Here is an 11249-nt window from a genome sequence, read left to right as displayed (position 1 = left end):
CAGCTGTTATGCAGTTTACAGTCTTGGAGAGTTGCCTGGGACACTGAGAGTTTATATGACTTGACCTATGTTAAAGGCAGGGTTTGAACCCAAGTTTTCCTAATGTCAAGACTGGCACTCTTATCACTCTGCCTCTATCTCAAATTATAGATCTTTATTTCTCCCACCATGTTTTTTTTTTGTTTTTTTTCACTTTTTAATCATTACCAGTGGTGATAAATCATTTTTATATAGTGCTTTGAAGATTTACAAAGTACTTTCCTCACTATAATTCTGTGAGGTAGGTAGCGCAACTATTATCCCCACTTTGTAGATAATAAAATTGAGGCTCAAAGTTTGCAATTTTGCCAAGATCACAAAGCCTAGTAAGTGTTAGAGCCAGGATTTGAATTTAGGTCTCTCTTCTGTATCCAGTGTTCTTTCCACACCATGCTGCCTCTCAACTAATAGTCATGAAGTCATGTTAAGGGCTGGACTATATAAGGATACCATAAGCCACATTCTTATTCTATGCAATTCTAAGGAAGAAAATCAAAAACGTAGTTTGAGAAACTTACATATATTTTGGTCTCCTGTGATCTTATAAGTGAGGGAAAATACAATGAAATGGGGGGAAAGCTTTATACTTTTTTTTTTTTTAAACAAGCCAAAATACTCCATACCAACTTTACTATTTATTTCCTTTGCTATCAACATCAGGTCTTGGTGGTAAGATATCTGTGAGGGAAGAAGGCATAACAAAACTTCTTTATTCTGTATCTAGGCAAAGGAGATAGAGCATAAACATAACTCAGTTTGCCTTCTTTAATTGTATATACCTAAATATCACTAGTTAATAGGTGAGACAAGTGATTGGTTGGATATATGGGGCTGAAACTTTTGGTTTGCTTACTAATACTTATAGGAAATGGTGCTAAAGGCTCTTTTTTGTGATGGTCATCTACACATTCCCAAGGTAGACATACTGCCTGTGGAGAATTTTTTCCAAATGACTAGATGAGTTGCTGTTGGGTGTAACATTAATTCCTTGCTGAATATGTAATATATAGATCCTCTTGATAGGGAAGTATGATTAGCAGATTGATCCAATAGATTCCAAGTTGATCATAGTTTACCTTAGAACTCCAGAAAGCACCTTTATGTGAATGATTATACCTATGAATTTCATCAGGTATTTTTTCATTCTCTGCATTTGCATCTCCCACCATATATTATTGCATTTTTCTGACAATTCCTATAAGGAAGGCATAGATTCTTTAAAAGATTCTCAATAAGACTCTAAATGAAACCGATTTATGAATTTTGCTGTGGCTACTTTTAACCCATTATGCATAACAAATATCTAGAACTACTTGCTATGCTCAGATTAATGTCCATTACCATTGGCACTTAATTTTAGTGCTCTCAATGCCCAGTAAGATATTGTTTCTAGGGCTGTCTATTTGATCTAGGATTGAAGTGATAAGAGTTTAAGGTTTGGTTGATAAGCAACTCATGTTAGAAGACTTTGGATTGGTTGTGGGATTTCTGTAAGGGGTTTCTTTTCTGATAAACTTTTTTATAAGAAATGGGAGTGTTCAGAAGAATTCTCTATTGCTTTCTTTGATTCCTGAAACAATGTATACGTAGATATTATGGTATGCACAGAGAAAACTTAGAAATTTAAGAATATTTTTGGCAGTATGTATGGTGCTGATGAATTTGAGAAATAGTCAAATTGTCTTTGTTATTGATAATGGCATTTGATTAGAGTGCATCTTTAAGTGCACTTTTTTTGCACTATTGCTCTTTCTTCCTTACCTCCCAGTAAGAGTGTAGATATGCTATATCACTAAAGTGACTGGATGGCCAAATTATAGAGATTCCTATGTAAAGACTGTGCCAACATTTAATACTTTGACTGTTAAATGCTATTGAAATTTTGACTCTTTCTGAAGAGATCAATTCATTTATGGAACTTGTAAACACTGCATGTTTAGAAATACTTGTACTTTAGTAATGAATTACCTTTGGTTCACCTACCATATCTATGGCATTGTGGCTATAAATATACTTGCTTTTAAAAATAATTATTTGTGATTGGTAGTTTAACTTAATATCTGTATTACACAAAAATATTGCATTATGATGTTGAATTAACATCAGTAAGTATAAGCTGGTGGTACTGACTTAAATCAACCTTATTAGAATAGTAATTCCAAGCTTTGAATAAAACACCTAGATTTATTTTTTTTTAAGTAGACAAATTATGTGCGGTTAATTACTCTTTTTTATGTTGTATAGAAGTTTTAAATAGCATCTAATTTTGAAAATGAAATGCTTATTTTCTAGGGTTTTCTTCTTTGTGATATGTACTATTCAGGTTTTTATCACATAGGTTTTAAAGAGAGCCATCCTGATTTAGTATATGGTATACTACAAGGGAGGCCATCAAATTCATATGGTAGCTTATAGCATTCACTATTAAAATTATTGAGTAAAATTTATTAAAAGATTAATGTTTTATATATTTCTTAAATTATATGTGATTGCTATAGAGACTGAAAGAAACTTCAGTTCTGCTAGAAATGTTGTTTAACTTTAACTTAGTTTAGTAAAGGTAAGTTAATGTTTAACTTATACTGGTTGGAGTCCTTGAAATTTTGAATTGTCAGATTACCTTAAACTCTTACCTTGCTTGATTTAGTTACTTGAAGTAAGTAGTATGTTGACTGTCAAGATCATTTGAAGAAATGAATGCTTAAGTGATTATTTAGTTTATCTTCTAGTTTGTAATTGAAAAATCAAGTTATACAAGTTAAAAGTAAGGTCTGGGTCTCCTAATTCCTGATCAATTCAAAGCACTACACTGAGCTGTTCTTACTTAATCTTGTTTGTTTCCAACTTGCTCTTTTAATTATTTTGGTTTTGTTTGCAAACATAGAAAAATTACACAATGTAAGTCAACCAAGATCCAATTCATATGCTACCTCATGAGATTTTAGAGTTGGAAAGGACTTTTAGGTATCATTTGGAGAGCTGAGGCTCAGAATTTGTGACTTGTCCAAGGTCATATAAGCCCATTAAGCCTTCCCTCCATATAAAGTATAAATATAATGTGTAAGTAAATATGTCTTTTTTCAGAGCTGTCCTTTGTACTTCTCTTCATTATATATAAGCTTAATTGGTCTCTCACCATTGCATAGAGATCCTTTCTTTTATTTTCCAATTAATTCCCATAATTACCCCTTATAAGATTAAAATTAATATCCAATAGAGGGGCAGCTGGGTAGCTCAGTGGATTGAGAGCCAGGCCTAGAGATGGGAGGTCCTAGGTTCAAATCTGGCCTCAGACACTTCCCAGCTGTGTGACCCTGGGCAAGTCACTTAACCCCCATTGCCTAGCCCTTACCACTCTTCTGCCTTGGAGCCAATACACAGTATTGACTCCAAGATGGAAGGTAAGGTTTTAAAAAAAAAAAAAATCTCCAATAAAACTCCCGTGTATTATATTTTATATAAAGTTTACTAATAATCATTTGAAGTAGAAAGAAAATAAACTAAAAGAAATAGTTCAAACCTAATTATCTAACAAAAAGTAAAAACCTGGTGTAGATTCTCCTGCCTGCCATATAAAGCAGTTTTCCCATATGCGAACAGGGAGAAAGAGTGAGGGATGGGGTCACATCAATATATATCCTACGTACATAAGCATGTAATGTGAGAAGGAACTTGGGAACATGGGAAAGAGAGTTCTGGGGAGCAAGTTCTAATTATACACTCTACCCATCTAATTATACACTCTACCCATTACCCTCACCAGATGGCCCTGACTTGTCTTACGGTGAAAACTGAGGCTGCTATTGGTCTTTTTTTTTTTTAATGTTTTTTTAAAATTCTGAACTTCACAATGTCCAGAATGAACATTTGCTCATGCCAAGCAGAGCTATAAAAGACTGATTATATATGAAACTGCAGCTATTAAATATTTTTATTTGGTTCATCTGAATTTAATATTGATTTAATGTTAATGTTACTTAGTACATATTAATATATTAATTTCAAATTTGTATTTCCTTCTGAATTTCCTGTTCTGTGCATTTTTTAAAATGCTTCAGTCTGAGGCTTTTAGTCTTGAGCCTTCCTCATTTCCCCTTTCACTTCAAAATCTAGCACTTGTCCTCTGTATTCTCAGAAATTTTAGACTAAACTTAGCCTTACTTGCCAAGGCTATACATTCTACTTAACCTATTTCCTCCTGACTCTTCCAGGTAATTGATTTAATTGCTACTTGCTCACCTTTAAACAAGACTCTGCCTCTTTATCTTCAGCCTCTCCCTTTTTACTAACTCTTTCCTCTTTGCCTGTAAACACAGCCAAGTCTCCTTGTATCTCGCCATTCTTTCAAGTTAAATACCTGTATTCCATATACTTAAATTTCAACACTACCCATCTTTAATTCCTCGGTTTTGACCCCATCACTTGACCGTGTTGTTAAATCTGACAGCCTCTCACTCCTTGACCTATTTACAGTGTTCAACACTTTAACTTACCTCTTCTATAACCTTCTATAACCTGTTGGCTTCTACTGACACCTAGGTTCTTTTTTTTGATTCACTTTTTATCTCTAGATTCCCAGTCTCCTCCCCTTCCTTTAATTGGGAAAGCATGAAAAATAAAACCCTTCCGTACATATGTATAGTCAAGCAAAACATTCCCCATGTAAAAAATTCCATCTGAAGCTGGGTAGCATGTTTCATCATGAATCCTCTGAAATGTGGTTGATTATATTGTTCCAAATTGCTCAATCTATTGATTAATACAAATTTTCCCAGGTTTCTTTGAAATCAATCCCATTCATCAGTTGGAGTAAAAACAGTATTCTGTCATAGAGGCAGTATAGTGCAAAGAGCTGGGCCTAGTGTTGAAACAATCTGAGTTTATATTTTACTACTTGTGTGACCTTGGCCAAGTCAACTATAAAATAGGGATAAATAATAGCACCTTCTGCCCAGAGTTGGTTGTTGTATCAAGTGAGGTAATATTTGTAATAAGTGTTTAGCATATAGTAAGTACTCTATAAATGTTCATTATCTTCTTCCCATCACATTTATGTATGATAACTGTTTAGCCATTACCCCAGTTGATGGATACTCTCTCAGTTTCTAATTCTTCATCACCATGAAAAGAATTTACATAAATATTTCTCTATATGTGAGTCCTTTTCCTCTTTTTTTTAAGAATCATCTCTTTAGGGTGCAGACTAATATCATTGGATCAGAGTATGCTCAGTTTAATAAGTCTTTATTTCCACTTCCAAAATACTTTCCAGAATGGTTGGACCAGTTCATAGTTCTACCAGCAGTGCATTAATGTACCTATTTTCCCACAGCCCCTCTAATTGTTTTTTTTTTGTTGTTGTTGACTTTTCCAGCCTGATATGGAGTATGATATGAACCTCAGAGTTATTTTAATTTTTATTTCTTTATTTGAGATTTAGAACAGAGATTTGAGATTTAGCTAGTGATAGCTTGAACTTTTCTTCTGAAAACTGCTTATTTATGGCCTTTGACATTTATTGGTAAGGATAATAGTCAATTGGGTGTAGTCAGGAAGACCTGTGTTCAATATATGGCTTCACACAAAATCCATGTTATCCTGGGCAAGTCACTAACTTCTGTCTGCCTCAATTTTCTCAGCTATAAAATGGAGATCAGAGTAGCACCTACCTCCCAGGATTGTGAGGATCAAATGAGATAACTGTAAAGTACTTCGCACAGAGCCTGGCACATAGTAGGCGCTTAATAAGTTTTTGCCCCTTCTGTTGACATTAATATTCGTACTCCCTGGACAATAAGTTGACTCCACTTACTACATTCAGTCAGTTGCCAGGTCTTTATGGATTCTACCTCCATAATTTCTCTAACGTTCATTCTGTCCTCAAATTTGCTGCAGCAATGCAAGACTTATTTTATCAGCTCAGTTTTAACAGCCTACTACTGACCTCCATTCTCCAATGCCCCCCGCCCCCAAATTCCTGACCATCATAATTCAAAAAAGTCAGTAACTGCCTGTTGCCTGTAAAGTAAAATGCAAACTCCACATTTAAGGCCTTCAGCAATTGGATTCTTGGCTTTCTGGCCCCTGTACCAGTCCTTTACATAGTATGTTCTATCTAGATAATTCAGGATCTGCAACACATTCAGGGCACCCATCCATCCAATTGCCTAGGACATTCCTCAGTAGAAATTCTTTCTTGAAAACAAGTTTAGGTTTAATTCCCTCTCAACAACCCCTCCCCCTACTTCCAGCTGAGAGTTCTTTCTCAGATTTTCTTGGAGCATTTTGTTGGAACTCCTTTTTCACATATTTTATCTCGTATATTTGTGATCTTATTTTTACGCTCAAGTGTAGAAACAAGTTTGTTCCTACCTCCATCTTTATTTCTTAGCATTTTGCGTTTTCTAGATACCATACTTGTTTGGGTTGAATTACTTTGTACTATAGCTACCTGCATAAATAGAGTGTTAAGCACCCTGAAGACATGTTTTCATATTTGTGCCCTCCTTCAAGCAAGGCTGAAATATCAAATTAGTTTATACCATGTCTAAATGTAACTACTTTCTTCTATCTGACCCATTGATTACAGGAAATGCAATTTTTAGAACTTTAAATGAAATAAAGCTGCATATGAATTAAGAAAAATATCTTTTGATCAGATCTACTTAATTTTTCTTAACTTAGATGATTTCCTTTATCATCTTCTAAAAGTTAGTATATGCACTAGACTAGATTTTCTAATTGTTAGTGGAAGCATTTCCCAAAAGTGTCTTAATTCTGATGGAGCCAAGTCTTTGAAATTGCCCAGTCCTTTTGTTAAATTTGGCAATGATCTTCTAGAGATAAATGATCTGGTGCTTTACTGCTACAAAAGGGTCTTTTGAAAATGGAAATTTCAGGTAGCAGAATTATTAGTGCTAAAGCACTAAAAGCACCACTATCCTTCCTGAAAAAAAATTTTTTTTTTAATGAGTGAGGAGGGAAATGTTTAAAGTAGAGGTTCTTAGCTTTTTGTTTGTCTTGGACCCCTTTGCAGAAGATTATCTTTAAATACATGAAATTAAGCACATAAGATAACCAAAGAGGCTAATTATGTTGAAATACTTAGATGTGTCTCCTCCCATTAGTTTCTTGAGAACAGGACTTTTTCAACTTTGTTATCTTGATAGACAATTCAATTAAATACATAGGCACTGTTAATGAACTGAGTTAAGAATTGGATATGAACTGATGTAAATCAGATATTGTTGCTATACCTTCATGAAACAATGGAAATTTTTTCTTCCTGGTGTTCTGAATAAGATCTCAAATGAAACCAGCTGGACCACTAAAAATAAGCCCCAGATAATGTGCCAGTACAGCCATGCTAGTTTCTAGTTTTTATTCTCATGACTAACAGCAAAACTTGACATGATCCACTTGTAATTTGGCTAATATTAATTTTAAACGCTTTGAACTAAGTTTGTAGGCGACTGGAAAGGGCAAATGTCAAATGATAATATATGATGAACCTATAGAGATAATATAGACTAATCTCCTTTTTACAAATGAGTTAACCAAAACCCCAAGGATATTCAAAGAACTAGATGGTGGCAGAACCCATTTCTCCTGCCTACCAATTCAGCACATACATTAATCACCTACTGTGTGCCAGGTATTATGCTCAAGGGGAATAAGAAGTTTTGTTCAGATGATAAAATATGCTTTTAGAAGATTTTTCTTCCAATAATGGAATCATAAGTGTCTTAAGCTATTAAGAGAAACTAATAATTTGGTAGTATGTAAGCTGGCAGGAAACATGATTCATTATTATTATTATTTTGTCCAGACTTGGGGATTCATTGATGTAGAGAACTGGTGAACAAACTCTTGCAAGCAGATCAGCACCTTCTTTGATATTCAAAGAATTATCTAGAAGCACTTGACTGTATATGGTCACACAACTAGAATGTGTTTGAGGCAGGACTTGAACCCAGGTAGAGAAGCTAGTATGTGTAAAATTAGCTGAAGGATTTTGGAATGAGGTAGGTTCTCCCTTTTTTCCCCTAAATACCAAATCCAGATTCTGTGTCTGTTAACGATTGTAAGCTCCTTAACAGCAGAACTGTCTTTTTTCATCTGTGTATCCCCAGTGCCTTGCACAGTGCCTGTGGCATATAGTAGCAGCTTAATAAACGTTGATTGAATTAAATTGCATTGTTGAATGCTACTTTTTTTTAATTTTAAGACTCCAATTTAGCAGCAGAGTCTGTTTCCTTTCAGGAAGTAAATAAGAAAGTAAATAAAGTTCAGTAGTTCTGGATTTTTGTTTTCAATAAAAAAAGTCCCTATAATCTGCATTTAAATTATGTCATTAAGATGAGAAAATTTTCTAAATAGGCTCTGAGTTTGGACAAACAATTGTTAATGTTTTTATTTCATCAGTATAAGGAGCTTCTTAATACTTTTGCAAATTTGCTGCTTCTTTGCAACTTCAGTCATAGAGAATTGTTCAAATCACTAAGCCAGTCAAAGCCAGGAATCGGTTCATGGAATTTTCCTAACTCCAAAGCCCACTCTCAATCCACTCCACCTTACTGCCTGTCCAGCTTAAGTGTTGAATTTGTGAATATTAAAACTGAATAGTAATAGTTCAAAAAGGGGAAATCAGAGGTGTCTTTTTTTTGGAGTTTAGGAGTTTGGTGTTTTTTTTTGTTTTGTTTTTTGTTTTGTCTGCAGTTTTTTTTTTTAACATTTATTAATCTTCATTTTTAACATGGTTACATGATTCATGCTCCTCCTTTCCCCTTCGCCCCCCGCTCTCCCCCCACCCATGGCCATTGCACATTTCCACTAGTTTTGTCATGTGTCCTTGATCAAGACCAATTTCCAAATTGTTGGTAGTTGCATTGGTGTGGTAGTTTCGAGTCCACACCCTCAATCATGTCCACCCCGACCCATGCGTTCAAGCAGTTGTTTTTCTTATATGTTTCCTCTCCTGCAGCCCTTCTTCTGAATGTGGGTAGCATCTTTACCATAAATCCCTCAGAATTGTCCTGGGTCATTGTATTGCTGCTGGTACAGAGGTCCATTACATTCGATTTTACCACAGTATATCAGTCTCTGTGTACAGAGTTCTTCTGGCTCTGCTCCTTTCGCTCTGCATCTGTTCCCGGAGGTCTCTCCAGTTCGCCTGGAACTCCTCCAGTTTATTATTCCTTTTAGCACAATAGTATTCCATCACCCACATATACCACAGTTTGTTCAGCCATTCCCCAATTGAAGGACATACCCTCCTTTTCCAATTTGTTGACACCACAAAAAGCGCAGCTGTAAATATTTTCATACAAGTCTGTTTATCTATGATCTCTGGGGTACAAACCCAGCAATGGTATGGCTGGATCAAAGGGCAGGCATTCTTTTATAGTCCTTTGAGCATGATTCCAAATTGCCAGCCAGAATGGCTGGATCAGTTCACAGCTCCACCAGCAATGCATTAATGTCCCAATTTTGCCACATCCCCTCCAACATTCATTACTCTCCCCTTCTTTCATTTTAGCCAATCTGCTAGGTGTGTGGTGATACCTCAGAGTTGTTTTGATTTGCATTTCTCTAATTATTAGAGATTTGGAACACTTTCTCATGTGCTTATTGATACTTTTGATTTCTTTACCTGAAAATTGCCTATTCATGTCTCTTGCCCATTTATCAATTGGGGAATGGGTTTTGGTGTTTTTGCTAAGTTGGTTAAACAGAAACATTTGAGTTGTGTACAAATAGAAGCCAATAAAATATGTAAATGAGGGTGAAATAAAAATTATTCCTATCTTTAAAGATGTGTTATCAACCTTAGCAATTGTGGACTCTTTCCCATGGCTAATCTCTTTTATGCTCATGAAGCAATTTATATATTACTTAAAATTAGCTTTGCCATTAAATCCTAAAAAATCAACACCTATTCTACCATTTCTTATCCTCCATTCACAATTTTCCAAGTCCCAAATATTTTACATAAAGATTAAAAATGACACCATTCTCTTTGGGCATACATTTATTTCATGAAGGCAAGGGGCTTTGAATCTACTTTGAATATTTTTCCAACAAAGATACATTGATGTATTGTTTACTCTTCAGCAGCTAAAGATAGAATGTTTTTTTCATTGGCACGCCAATGTTTACATGGTGATAGCCATAACAAGTATAGATACTGAATTAACCCAGGCTTATATGTAGCTTTGAATGGAAATTAGAAAAACAATTCATTAGGATAAATTAGAAAGCCAAGGAATTGGTAATTGTTTTAATTGAATGCACTCTACATTTAGTTAGGCTTTCATCCAAACATTTCTTCAATTTGTATCTTTGTTTTGCTTGGGTTTTTTAAAACCAAGAAGACAGTCAAGCTGTGTGAGGAACAACATCTTGTTTACATAGGATGTTTTCCCTTTAAGTGGCCAATTCTCAGGATTTGGATTGATCCCCAGCTTTTATAGCAAATTGAAGTTCCTGAGGTTTAGTAGAATTCCCACTGCCTCAGTTTCTGGGAAATCATATCCTTTTAATCATGTGCATTTTGTTGAATTTTGCCATCCCTAAGAGTTTTTTCATTGTGTTCCAATTCTAAGTCAGAGTTTCTGGACTGACTTGATCAAAGCCTGGTCTAGAACATTTAATGTTAATCTTCAAAACTGGATTGGGATGACTGATTAATTTCATGGTTGAAATAGAATAAGGGCTATATGTAAGGAATTTCAGGCAATTGGGTGACCAGACAAGTAACACTATGTGACTATATACTCCTTGTAATCAATTATCAGGAGACCTCTCAAATGAGGTAATGAGTGTATAGGCTCTCACTGACTATAGGATAAGCCTGACAAGCTTAAAAAGATTGATAGGGAGATTAAAAGTATTGCTAGAGTTAGTTTTGTTTGGTTCTTGCCTAACAATTTTAAACATTTAGAAAAACTTCATCTTCCTATATAAACTGATTCCTAGGCAGTAGCTGTAGTCCTGAATGAGTGGTTGTCTAGGGCTTGGAGACAACTGATCAAAGCTTCTCTCTTCTAGTGTCAGGACCAATGAAGGAATTTGGTCAATATCTCATTCCATAGGGCTGTTTTGGAGTATGATAATGCCCATCAGCTGCAGTTTACTGAGCTGAGTAAGGAGGTTGATGCCTTTACAAAAGCAGAATTTAGGTATTTGGTCCATTATCAGTCTGGACATGA

Source organism: Gracilinanus agilis, chromosome 3 (assembly GCF_016433145.1).
Source record: "Gracilinanus agilis isolate LMUSP501 chromosome 3, AgileGrace, whole genome shotgun sequence".
Taxonomy (NCBI): Eukaryota; Metazoa; Chordata; class Mammalia; order Didelphimorphia; family Didelphidae; genus Gracilinanus; species Gracilinanus agilis.
This window is presented reverse-complemented; position numbering follows the sequence as displayed.